Here is a 13,245-nt window from a genome sequence, read left to right as displayed (position 1 = left end):
CTTTTCTCCCTCTCTCCCTCTCTTTCTCTCTCTTTCGCGAGCCACGCTGTTGTCGGCCGTTGGAACGGCGGTTCCCTTTCGTGGGAGCATCGGACGACCGAAAACCGCTTTTGAAAACGAACTTCTTGTCTCTCGGTTGCTTCGAGCCTTAACCAAGTTGGTACCAAAGGCTATTTTCACCAACGAACTCGTAACCCGATACACATCGAGCGTGGAGAGTTTGTTTCTGTGCAGTTAGAAAATCACTGTGAAATGGACTCCCGAGGACTTTCCTTTTAATGAAACGCGCAACTTCCGACTTGTTAATGGACCTCCCCTCCCCCCTCCCTCTCCGTTCAAAACAGGTTTGCTCTTCGCTCTTTCTTTTCAAGATTTAATCCAACACTTTTCCAAAGGAAATATTAATGTTTAATTATTGAAAGAAGAGGAGGAGGAGGAGGAGGAGGAGGAGGAGGAGGAGGAAGATACGGGAAATTAACGGCACGCAACGTGTTTAAGAAAGATGTTTAGTCGTGTTGAAAAGCGTGTTAATTCGAGATCTCTCTCTTTTACGTATTTATAAATTTTTATGAAATGTTTTTTCGATTTTTCGCTTATCATCTTGGAATTTAATCAAGCGAACTTAAAGCGGATGATCGCCTCTCCTCGAGCATTACTTTTTTAATTCTTGTTTGTTTGGAAATGTTTTCGATCTTGTCACGATCGCATGAAATAATATTAACTTCCTTTTACACGTAAATATTTTAATAACTTTGATCATCGATCCGAGACGTATTCTCGATAATTTTTCTGCGATAAAAATTGGTAAAAAAGAAAATTTAACTCGCGCGCGAGAAATTCGCCGTGCATAAATAAAACGCAATGAAATTATTCATTTAATTTTCTCCGCTGTTATTACTGAAACGTGGCGAATACATTAGAGAGATTTGAATACATTTTGAAGAGGAGAATCTTAATCACCGAATCGCATAATATCGAGGAAATGGTAGAAAAGGCCGTTTTAATATCTTGCGAGGTAAAATCTCATTATTATGGTTTTGAAAAATGTGAAGCGAGAAGAGGGATTAAAATTTATACATAGACAAAAGACTTTAATTAAAACAATTTTTCTTCCATCTTACATATATATACATATATACATATATATATACATATATATATACATACATATACATAAAGCTTGCAAAATCCAATATTCTTTTAATCTCGATCTCCTCTTCGCCCATGTTTATTCAAAAAATTTACGATTCGTTCTCTTTTAATTATTCGCAAAAAAAAAAAAAAAAAAAGAAGAAAAATAAAGAGAATCACTCGTCGGAACAGGGATCACTCTCGATTCAACTCTCGACAATAAGGCGAGAACAAGGTTCTTCCTCCTCCCTTCCTCTCCGTCCTCTCCGGGACGAGAGGAGGGACGAAAGGATCGTCGATTTTCTTCTCGTCCCCGAAACGAGTTGTCTCCGAACAGCGCGGCGTCAGCGCGACGTCCAAAAATAGGGGGCTGTATTAGGGCGTAAGCCCGCGGTCGCTCGTTTTCGCACGGCTCACCGGACCGCGAATGCATCGTCTTCGGCTGCTGGTAATTTTAGATCTGGAGGAGACGTCGCGACGCGGATTTCCACTCTGTTCCTACTCTGATACGCGCGCCGAGTTTCATCAACGTTGCACAACCTCTCTCTCTCTCTCTCTCTCTCACTCGACAACCGTTCGCTTAACCGCCCCTTTTCGAAAAACAAATCTTTCGCGAGGAATAGTTTGAAATTTTATCGCATTTGAACGATAATTTTTTCGAGAAGATTGGCTCGTTTTTCTTTGGCTGGAAATGAGCTGGAAATTTATTTTTCACGGAAGGATGGGCGGAAGAACTGAAATTTAACTCATTGCATATCGTGTGTCGTCACATATAGTCGCCATCCTACGTTTTATTATTATACATTCCTGTTACCTTGGTTGGTAAGCGTTGTTAAACGTAAATACGAGTGCAAAGGGTTAAAAAAAATTTGTAATTGCAATTTCTTTAGGGGGACTCTTCTCTCTCTCTCTCTCTCTTCACCACCCTCGATATTTGTTGCCATTTAAAATACCGGTTTTAACGCGAGAGACCTTTAACTTGTGCTCCTGTAACCAATTCTATTGAACTTTTGCGGTAACCTGATCGATGACGCAAGTTTTCCAATTATGTAAAGTTATAGTTTGCGGCGGCTAGTTTCTAACATGATAACACACGTTGGGAACGTGTACGTATGCGCGGCTTTCTTACCAAGGCAGATCGAGTTCGCTCGTACACCGCCATGTACGAAACTTTGATCGCGCGTATGAGATTAAAATTATCCCTTTCGAATCGATGAATTGATTATTTCGAATCGTGGAAAATCCGAATTAATTTTTCACGGCTCGCCTCGTTTTTCTCGTTTCGAACGTTCCCTCCCTCCTTTCCTCGGAGAGGGATATAAGGGATTCGCGACGCTATCGGATAAAACTGCGATTAATTGCCCCCTATAACGTCACATTGTGTAGAAGTGCTGGACATTTGCCAAGAAAACGTTATTGCTGCGAATAACTTTCTATAAATAATACTTGCGACAAGCGATCTCGGTAGCCAGCTTGCATCTCGGGTATAACTCTCCTCGCTTCAACGTCTCCTCCATCGATCGAGGCTCTTGCTTATCTCTCGCGCGAGATATGATGTACGTCGAAATATTCGATACGTTTTATTCGATCCATACTATCTTCTTTACCGACCAAGCTTTATTATCGACCCCACTTCACCTTGACCAGCGCCACTCGAACTCGTCGAGGAGGATCTTTGCAAAATGGTCGTTGCAAATGGATCGTAAAGATGGTATAACTCTGATAAGTATCTAATTATCCACGCGAGAATGAATACGTTTCTTGAAAGTTAAAAATTCTCGTGGGTCGTTAACGAGAGAATTATAATTTTCGCGTCGAGAAAATATCGATAATAATTTAAATTTACGATATCCAAGCGTGGAATAATATATTACAAGGTAATCAAGAAATTCGCTGCGAATTAACGATCCGTTTGCCATTTTTAACGCGTCTTTATCTTCATCTCATTTCAGAAGGGGACGAAATGAAAATGACAAAGCTTGGTCGGCTTATCGGTTCGCGGCTCACACGTTTCATTAGGTGTTTTTGACACGCCCCACGTAAAGTTATAGTTTAAGCAAGTTTAATGGGATCAATTTACTTATTTGGAGCGGTTTGTTTGCTAAACGGGGCTAAATTTCCTTAATCCGACGCGGAAAAATGCCGCGTATAAAAGAGTTAAACAGAATCGTTTGACACCTTTACTGCTCCCGATTTATGCGTCCTGTAATTTCTTTAATTTTTCACCGCAAGGAGTTAACGAATCCGATCGATTCTTCTCTCTCGTGGATTAATATTTTCCAGAAACAACGATCTTTGTAATTGTCTTTCATCCTCCACGCGTACCGAATGCATTAAACTCGTCGTTAAATTTCTTTAAATCTCATTCGTCCGAATTTTTATCGAAATCGGGGAAGAAAAAATATTTGAAAAAGAATCTAGAGAGAAAATTATTCCTTTCTAATTATCCCTAAGGAAAATCCGAAAAGGATCGAAATGTAGGAAATCGATGCGATCGAGAGATGAAGAAAAGATGAAGAAAAATTTGAGAAAGAAAATTATGTGATGCGATTACGTTAAAAAAAAAAAAAAAAAAGAAAGAAAATGGTGAAAAAAATCCGAAAGAAGGAAGGCGAAGAAAAACCTGAAAAGGATCGAAATGCAGGAAACCGAGTAAAATCGAGATGCAATCGTCGAGAGAATTATTTCAGCGATGAGTAATCGTTTGTGTGATGTAATTATAGCGAGAATGATGTAACAAAGAAAGATCGCGGAAAGAAATTACGAAGGAAGGAATTCATCGAGGTTCCTGCATTATTTCGAGTATGAAATTGCAGATGATATGATAAGCCTGGAATGCTTAAAGGAGAAGCTTCGCTCTTCCGCCAGACGCGGTTGCCAAATATTTGACTCAAAATATCATTCTGCATAAATAATGTCAAGCGGGAAGAAGGACGGAGCGAGTGTATTCACCGTTACTCGCTTGTTTCGATTTGTGTTGTGTGATCAACACAAATGAAAATATAACCCGATAAACCTGATCTTTTTCTCCGTGCAAAAGTCAACGGAATCGAACGAGTTTTACCATGTTTTACCAATGCGCAAATTCATACAAGATCTATCAACTTGCTCTCTCAACTCGGACAAAAAAGTTAATCAAATTGAAGATATCGGTAAAATAAATATAGATAATCGAGAATAATCTCACTTTCCCCTTTTTTCGCTAAAAATGGCAAAGGACAAAAAAGCTTCTTCGAATCCGATTCTTAGAACGCGAGATCGAGAGTTCTGACTCAAAAATTTTCAAGAATACCAATTTCAATAAACGACAATTAAACAATTAACTTAATACACTTTTCTATCCCATAAAATACACAACTCTCCTCGATCACCTTACATTATAATTACCCAAACAACGTAATCAATTTTCATTTCACTCATCCCAAGTTTAATTAAAGCTTCAAATTCTCCGCAAACGCGAGAATTGAAAGCAATTCCCTCCAAAAAAAAAAAAAAAAAAATAGAATCTTCCCTTCTCTCGTTTTAAAAGCTCCTAAAGGGTTGCGTGTCCCCCTCGTGACGCCACTGCTTGAGGTTACTCAAGGGTCGAGCAACTGCATACGGCGTCTTTGTACGGCATAGTTGCAAAGAAGAAGAAGAAGAAGAAGAAGAAGCGATGGCGAGGGGGGCCGGGGAGGGTGCGAGAGGGGGAAGGAGACAGAGAGGCCTGGGTAAGTTATCACTCGAGTCTGGACCAGGAATAGTCGCCATGTGGTGGCAGCCGTGGGACTGACTATTTTCGGGTAAAGACAAATTTGGCGCGATGCGCTACGAGGGAGCAAACCAAGCCTCGTGGTAGAGTCTCAAGTGTAAGCTTACATGTGCCGGGGGGTGTCGGCCGCGACACGGAGAGGCCAATGGGATCTGTGCGGCCATTTTTAGAGGGCTCGTTGAAGCAACCGTGGCTCAAAGCTTTGGCAGCATTCAGTCTGAAGCAGCCAGCCGGCAAGGAGGAGGCCGATTTCCGTCCGATCGACACTTCTTCGATATCGCGCGATCCTCCACCTCTCTCTCTCTCTCTCTCTCTCTCTCTCTCTCTCTTGACCCGGGATCAGGGGGCCTACTCTTCTCTTTCCCATCTTCCCGAGGATCGAGCAGGAAGAGGGACAACATCCAGGTACACACCCCCTCGAGAGAATGGATCCGCCGTGGATTACGTAATTGCAAGATGGATACACGGCCAGCACCATCGTGGGACCAAAGAGGATTACCGTATTTTTTTTTTAAAGATCGAGAAGAAAAGAAGAAATTTCGGGCGATGCTGTTCCGTGCTTCCTTACTTCCCATAGTGGATGCGACGTATGGAATGTAAAGAAGTATGGAGCTGCGCCCGGAGTTGCATCAGTTCAACGTTGAAGGAAATGGATGGGTGAAAAAAAAAAAAAAAGAAGAAGGAAAAATACGGATGGAGACAGCTGGAACAGCTGATCGAAACCTGAGACGAGACATGATAGTAGTTGGATCGTGACTTTTTTTCCTTTCTGTTTACTTCTGTTCCCGATTATGAATGACGTGGATAAAAACGTAACTGGTGTGTATATAATAATAATAACAATATATTCCCGCCTCTTCTTTCGAATCGCGAAAAAAAATGGAGAAGAATAGAGAGAGAGAGAGAGAGAGAGAGAGAGAGAGAGAGAGAGAGAGAGAGAGAGAGAGAGAGAGAGAGAGAGAGAGAGAGAGTTTTGTGCAAAGAGTTTTTCGAACGTGGCTAGGTACGTGGTAAGGGAATATATATATTAACCGGTGCTACAGTTGGGTATCGATAGGCTGGATGCCAGAAATAGAGCCGGTTCCACGTATTTTGTAACGTGACTCGGAGAGTCATCTTTTCCATGTGGCCTCTTCTCCCGCCTCTTCTCTATTTACGGTATGCTCCGTGGCTACCATGTGGTCGCCAGCTTTATTTAAATTGGCAAAGTATTTCTTCCCAGCCCAGCGTATTCTTCCCAGGGCTCTTCTCCTGTTCTTCCCTCCTCCTCCCCCGCGACTCGATTCATCGAGTCTAAACTAGAGATTTTCTTCTTGCAGATGACAAGGGGAGGAAAAGGCCGGCTAAGAAAAACTGCACTCTCTCTCTCTCTCTTTTCTTCCTCCTCTCCTGTTCTTCGATCCTGTTCCTCGATCGAATGACGATTATCCAATTCGCATGGAGCTCGAGGGGTAAGTACGACGATTGATTGCAACGCAATCACCTTGAAAAATCCCTCTAATCCTTACTTGGAGGGATTGGACTCTGGTCGAAATTCACGATAAATCACGGTTTAATTTTATTAAATACAGGCGGGGACCGCGAGGGAGCTGTAGCTTGCGGCATGAAATGGAAGGAGAGGGGAGAGGAGGAGAGGGAGCTGGAGAGCAAGGAGAGATCCTCGTCCGGTGTTGGAGTCAAAAATAGGACGTGTTGTGTACCACAGGCATATTTCCATAAATGAGTTCTCCGGTTACAGGGGTGTCTATTTCCGGCCCGGGCCGGCGACCCGGAGTTGCAGCCAATTACAATCGGCTCCAGGACGATCCCCGAGTGTTTCTGGGAAGGCTAAGGACATATATTGCGGCGAGGATCGATCGGAAGGGATTTCTCGAAACGCGCGTGTTTTTTCACTCCTCCTCCTCCTCCTCCTCCCCCCTCCCTCCTTCGTGAGTGAAAAATTGAAATGGTGGTTACGAGAGGTAGAGGGAGAGTCTGGTACGATCTTTCGGGGACGATCTTCTTTCTTTTATCTCGCTTGTTGTAATACGTAATAATAGTAATAAGTGATGATGATTTAACGATTAACTCTTCGTCCGTGGAAAAATTGTATCGTATCTCGATCGTTTCGATGTTTCTAATTCGTAGATAATTTGGATTTGTAAGTGTTTGTTAAACACTGTTGCGGTGAATGTTTTTTATTATTTTCGAGGATTAAGAAAGTATATTTCGAGCATCGCGAAAAACGACGATTATTTTTATATGAAAGAATTCGTTTATAATCGGGATCAACAATTTTTTGCTTCCCTTTGCTCCCGGAAAATGTATGAGGTTATTCGTTTATCCGTTTATATTAAGTCGAGGAACTTTATTTACATTTAGTTTAGAATTCGCGTTTATATTATTTTTCTATCTTCGCTCGAGATAGAACAACTTGGACGCATTTGTAACGTTTAAACATTTACATTCGACGCATACGTGCTCGAGTATGTGTTTCCGTATTTAAAAAATTCTGTTATCTTATTGTTATTATTATTATTATTATCATACAAATAATAATAGAGAAGAAATTTATTTGCAATCAAAGTTGTTTCGATAATTTATTTTTACGCGCATATTCTATTAATAAGTTAAATTATTCGATCGAGCAATTGTATTATATAATCGGTTGCGCAAACTATTAATAACTCGCGTGTTTCAAATATCGTATTCCTATATTTATATGTTTACTTTGTATGAAAAGTTTTATTTAAGGAGAGTGCTATTTTATGATTAATTGCATCAACAGTGTGTATCAATTTGTATTATACAACGACACGGATATACGATGTGAAGGATAATCAATGTCGCAATAAAAAAGTCGATATATAAATAAAATTATCATTGTGTATTGTTAAATAATTGGATAAAAAGGAGAAAGATAATTTTGTTTCGTATGCAAGATCAATTTGCGAAACTTTCGTTCAAACGTTTCCTTTAGTATCGATAATAAATTTTCATCGTTATCCATATGTCGGTTGCAGTTCACTCGAGGCCCGTAACATGGCGCTGAACGATAGCCAACAAGAACTATACAGCAAAATATAATCGTCTCGCTTCTTCTCGAGTAAAACTTGCCCGCTTTAATAACTTGTTTACTTGTAATTCGCAAAATTTTCATTCCCTAATTTCAAAGGGCGACATCATTATCATTTGTCATCACTCCCTATCAAGAACATAACCACACTTTTCCGTGATAAAAGATCATCCCATGAAATTTCCTATTCTCAATATATTAATCCTTTGAACAAAACAGAAGATCTTTTGTTTTATGATATGATGATTAGAAACTTCTTACATAAACTTACATTATCGATATTACATCCAACGTATCTTTCCAACGTGAAAATTTTCCAACGTACGAAAGTAACCTCGATTAACATCCGTGTTTCCCTTTCCACGGATCGAACCTAACCCTGCACGCGCCAATAAAAGTTGGGTAAACGTTGGTCGATTTACGGGATAGAGGGGGACTTAGACAGTAGTATCACTGTAGTATGAACGTTAACCCTAATAAATAACTGACGGTGTGCCGGGCGGAGAGAGAGGGGGGAGGGAGAGAGAGAGAGGAGGAGGGCGTGGATGTGATCCCAGCTATGCGTGGAAGCCCCTACTATTCAGCGGATGCAGCCACGGCCGGATTTGCATTGCCGTCATTGTCGCGATTTGAATCGGTCGCTCGGCGGCTCCTCGCTCTGTCGCCGCGGCTTGTTTCCATTGTGGCAAATAATTCTGCGCGGCGCGGCGCAGATTAACGATTCCCTTGAATGGCGGAATCGCGATTCCACCAAGGAGTTCGCGATTCCGGTTTATTCTATCCTCTCCGCTTTGGCCAGGAGCCGAGGTCCAAGCTTCTCGAATTGTTATGCTAATTTTTGTTATCGACCGAGGAGTTCGGCTTCGAATCGACGAATCGGTGTTTTTTTTTTTTTTTTTCTAGAGAGCTTCGTTTCTGAAAAACGGAGAAAGGATGTGTGATAACTAAAAGGATATGACTCGAGTATGAGTTGATTAAAACGATTGTAAATGTTCCGTCGGGATGTTTCCGAAAATTTCTCAAAGAAAGAAGAAAGTGAAACTTGGAAAATCTCGAGAGGAAATTCTTTCTGGAAAATCGAAATTTTCCGCGGTTCAGGAAATTCCACAGCGAGTAATATCTCGATTATCGACCGATGACTTTAAACGGTTACCGTTTCGTCGGGGCAACGCGCGTCGAATTCCGCCGTCGAATTGAATACGCGTGCCGTTCGATTCCGCGGCGGACAATTCATTCATTGGCGGAAAGGGAGAGACGGGCAGGTGAGCGCGGGCCATAACGATTCGGCGTGCATTAAATTTATCGGCCAAAATAGCACCCCGATTAAACCCGAAAACAAATTATCACTCCCCTGAAACAACGATATTAGCCCCCGAAAATTACGTCATATCTCGACATCTCCGTTAAATTTCTTTCATCCTAAAAAACAACTACTTCCTTCCCTTCCAGTCGAATTTCCATTTTTCCAAACAAATGGAAGGGGGAACGAAATTTTAAATATCCAAAAAACACGTTATCCAAATACCAATATGATTGGAAAGGAAAAGAGAAGAAGAAGGAAGGGGATCGGAGAAAATGAAGGAAGTGAGCGATAATAATAAAAGGGCGGGACGCTTAACGCGAAATGTTAGAAATTCGATCGTTTTCAGGCCGCATTGGCGCATAGGCCGAATCGAAAGGTGGCGAAAAGGTGGGGGGGGCGCGGCGATAGGGGGTCGAAATGACAGGCGGGCGCATCTATTGGCCACTCGGTAGGATCGTCACGTTCCGCACGACAATTTATGACGATTGGAATGGAGCGGCCAGTCGAAGCGGCCCGTTACACGTACAGCGACCGTGCCGGGGATAGGGGGCGAGGCAAAGTTACGAAGGACGAGAGAGACACCTTACCAAACTGGTTCAATTAGCGAGAACACCGGGTGAAAAAGGATTCGTCGTATCAGAACTGGTAACGAACTTCCTGATAGGAATAATCCACCTGTACCGACCCACTCCTCGTGGACTTCGATTTTCCACCTCGATGGAACGACGCCCCGCTTCACCTCCTCCCCGCTTTTATCTCCATTCCACCTCGAACGGAATTTGGCGACCGATCGAACGACGACGTCGAGAAGTAACGGTGGGCCGATCGTGGGTTGTACAGGTGTTGTACGCCTTGGATTCGATGATCATTGTCAATGGTTATCGTTCGGACTTGCGTGAAACTTTGTTTAACCCTGATTTCGATCTTGGGGTATTTTAATAGCGATCGAAGAATTGGGTGGTCCAAATAAAATTTTTGTATATCTTTGACCAATTCCAAAAGTTAATCATAATATCTCTGATTTGATCGAGGAGTATTAATATTTTTCAATCGAAGTAGAGCGCAGAGAATTTTAATTTTTCTATAACTTTGACCAATTCCAAAAGTTAATCATAATTTTCGTTATCTTTGATTTCGAGGAATATTTTTCAATCCAATGAAGTGGAGCAAAAGGGTAATTTTAATATTTCGTGCGTAATTATTGTACGCTCTAAATAAACTTTTTCCAAGAACTTTGAATTCTTCGAAATTCCAAAAGTTAAGTTATAATTTTCCTTACTTTTGCTCAACTATTTAAATCTATCCATCAGCTCTTCCAACGAAGAAGGGATCGAGGCACGCAGATTTGTTATATCCCAGAGATCCAGGTGGGTGCAGGTTGCGCCGGAGTAAATAAATCTTTATTATGTCAGTCCTCTCTCCGACCAGCCAGTGTACATTGGCTGGCTTGTGGACGTGTGTGCATAACATTTGCAAATACGCCGCTAACGTTGACGAGCACTCGTGGTACGCGCTATATTAACGCGACGGGGTGAAACGTTAATCCAGATGCGTTGATAGCTTGAATTTATTAGCCGGCAAAATTCATTATCGGCCGTGAATACGGCTTTTCCGAAGAATCATCATCCTCCCCGTTCCAACTTGTATTTAATAATCGTGTAATCCCTTGGATCTATGCTATGACGTTTAATAATAATCATCTCTTCGTATATAACAATCTCGTCGATCGATCTCGTCCTTCCATTTGAAAGTGAGACCTGACTAAAGACCTGAAAAAAAGCTACTTTACTTTTCCAATACGACAAGAATAATTTCAAAACTTCTCTGGTTTCTCCATCTGGTCGAAAATTTCGGAAGTCGTGGATGGACTGTCTTCTTCTCTCGGGGAGGAAGAACGGAGGAGGTGGAACGCGAGGTATTCAAGGGTGGAGGGGTGGTGTGGATGGCGGTAGTAGACTCGATACGCCGGGAATGGAACACACCATGGAGATTGTACTAATTAAGTCCCACCTCCCCCATTAATTGCCAACGTTCCTGGCCTCGCTGTCAATGCTAGAGCTTCGTCGCTATGGCTGCGGACACTGGCCGTTCATCGTTGCGGCTGCGGCCACCGGGTGATGTAGTTAACAGAATTTCGATATCGACATGCTCCACTTACGTAACTACTTGCGCTTGCTCCTCGATCGCGCGAGTCTCCCTTCAACCTCGATATCCACCCCCGCTCGATAACAAGGTTTATCGCCCGATAAGATGTTTGCAAACCAACCCGCTTTCGACACGCAACCCATTCACATTCTCTGCAAATTATTATTTCGAATCTTGGGAAATTCGAGAACAGCGAAGAATCGAGCGAAATTCCATTTCAAATGGAATCTTTCAAGAAACGTGTCCTTTTCCATCCATCCATATTTTGCATTCGAAAAAGCTATAAATCGCCTTGCAAACTCTCTTTTGTGTGCCGTCCTCGACTCGAAGGGATGGCGGTTTAATTAATCAATCAGAAATATACATTGAAAAATCTGTTTCCTCTCCCATCAGGAGAAGATAGAGTTTGAAACACGGAGGAAGAAGGCCTTAGCCCTATCCTGTTTTTAATTAACTCTGCATAGAATTCGGGGATCCTGGTCGAAGGCGAGGCAGATATTGAATCCGCGGGATAACTTTTCACGAAGTTGGACCCTATCCTGGCACGTCGTTAAGGGAGGCCCGGAGAGGGAGGGGAGAGAAGGAGAGGCAGGATTTTATTGGACCGCAGCCGCCAGGGAGAAAGAGGTGTACGTGTTTACATTGCCAAGTAAGCGCGGTTGTGCCTTCGTTTCAAGCTACTCCTTCCTTGAGTATCTCCTTGTCGATTATCTTTTTGAAAAATCACTCAGAATGAAGAGGAAGAGGAAAAGAGTTTTCTCCGTGTATCGCCATTTTGGATTTCCTCGGTTATCTTTCGATTGAACGTGTTTTCACGTGCAATTGTCTTTGGAATTATATAAGGTCAATTTTGAAAATTTGTTCAATAATATTTGTCAAATATCCGTTGGATAATAAGAGACGCGTGGAAAGGAAATGTTGTTCCTGAAAATTGGTCGAGGACTGTAATCGTTTGGATCGTTGCGCCACGAGAGCAGCTCCAACAAATTGCACATTTAGCAAACTCGACGATTCTAGCGCTCTCTCCCGTTATTAATTCCAACCCGTTTCACGTCGAATATATATAAAAAAAAAAAAAGGAAATTCACATAATCTTAAAATATTAAAAATTATTCTATTCAATGGATAAATATATAAAGTATTCCACAATATATTCGTAAATCTACTTATACAATGTTCAACGATGTATAAATATCGATGAAAATATTACAATTGTTTTATTTAACTGTTGAATAAGCAACAATTTCTTTTTTATATCTTAAATTCAAAATTTGCCAGCTATCCTAACAAATAATCACGAAATTAATAAAACAATACTTTCAAACTCATAATTCGATTAATAATCGAATTAATAAAATAAATTCCGAACGAACCGAATGATGAAAACAGGCGCCATTATTGCTATCGATATTCTCTTCCCATTTCATTCCCGACTCGAACGATCGTTCCATTTCCCCGGCCATACCACGTCTCTCCATGCAGCGAACACGTGCGCGAAAGCGAGGTTAGAAATTTCGAACTCGGTATTCGAACAGCTGGAACGTCGTTCGCGGATAATCGTAGCTCCGCAGGGATTTCCAACGGATGAACCAACGTCGTACAGGTATAATGGTCGTGGCTAGGTCTCAACGGTTGTTCCAAACCTCTCGTTTGTCAAAGTCAACGGCGTGGTAAGGTGGACGATTCTAGATTGAGTCACGAACCGTGTCGGGCGAGCCGCGCGACACGTGCCGTTTTTATCGTCCTCGCGTCCAATCCTCTTTTTCGTTCTTCGATCTTTCGAAATTATACACTTGTTGGAATATCGAGAAATTATTCCAAGCAATTGATCACAAGTGAACTTAGTTTTTAATGCGCTCT

The 13,245-nt window shown here is 41.8% G+C and overlaps 1 protein-coding gene and 2 long non-coding RNA genes across 7 annotated transcripts in view; 1 reads left to right on the top strand and 2 right to left on the bottom strand.

The window, feature by feature from the left end:
* The window catches only part of LOC100866474 (E3 ubiquitin-protein ligase MIB1-like), a 110,477-nt gene that overhangs the window by 20,286 nt on the left and 76,946 nt on the right, over window positions 1–13,245 (bottom strand). The window lies entirely within an intron of this gene.
* Window positions 4,964–7,738, top strand: LOC116415425 (uncharacterized). Of its 5 annotated transcripts, none has more exons than XR_015293071.1 (4): window positions 4,964–5,287; window positions 5,400–5,701; window positions 6,202–6,333; window positions 6,454–7,738. It is a non-coding gene; the product is annotated as an uncharacterized LOC116415425 (long non-coding RNA). The 5 variants fall into 5 exon arrangements; XR_015293072.1 differs by having other exon boundaries at window positions 5,082–5,327; XR_015293069.1 differs by lacking the exon at window positions 6,202–6,333 and having other exon boundaries at window positions 5,052–5,287.
* On the bottom strand, window positions 7,730–8,411 carry LOC147657084 (uncharacterized). The gene is made up of 2 exons (XR_015293074.1): window positions 8,209–8,411; window positions 7,730–8,141 (listed from the first exon to the last, which is right to left on the bottom strand). It is a non-coding gene; the product is annotated as an uncharacterized LOC147657084 (long non-coding RNA).

The sequence above is a fragment of the Apis florea genome, unplaced genomic scaffold (genome assembly GCF_048593485.1).
Source record: "Apis florea isolate Af1SG1 unplaced genomic scaffold, ASM4859348v1 contig_32_pilon, whole genome shotgun sequence".
In the NCBI taxonomy this organism is placed as follows: domain Eukaryota; kingdom Metazoa; phylum Arthropoda; class Insecta; order Hymenoptera; family Apidae; genus Apis; species Apis florea.
Note: the sequence above shows the minus strand (reverse complement) of the source record. Positions and strands in the feature narration are given on the sequence as shown.